The sequence below is a fragment of the Doryrhamphus excisus genome, chromosome 3 (genome assembly GCF_030265055.1).
Source record: "Doryrhamphus excisus isolate RoL2022-K1 chromosome 3, RoL_Dexc_1.0, whole genome shotgun sequence".
NCBI lineage: Eukaryota > Metazoa > Chordata > Actinopteri > Syngnathiformes > Syngnathidae > Doryrhamphus > Doryrhamphus excisus.
The window spans coordinates 13,623,023-13,623,270 of NC_080468.1; positions in this window are offsets into that span (position 1 = coordinate 13,623,023).

Here is a 248-nt window from a genome sequence, read left to right on the forward strand (position 1 = left end):
AACAGTTACTGATTGTAAAAGTACCAGATGGAGGGGTAGGATTTAATAAGCTTTGCTTCTTCCTACTCCTTTTGGACATGTGGAACTGTGAACTGATTATGTGACGCATTCAATTGTAATCTGATGCATGTTCAAATGAAATACAACCATTACCATTAACAACCCACCAATTTACTCCGGGATAATACCGTGTTTTGTTTCCACGTTGTAATTACAGCTGCTGTACTTTAATGTACTGTTTAAGTTGT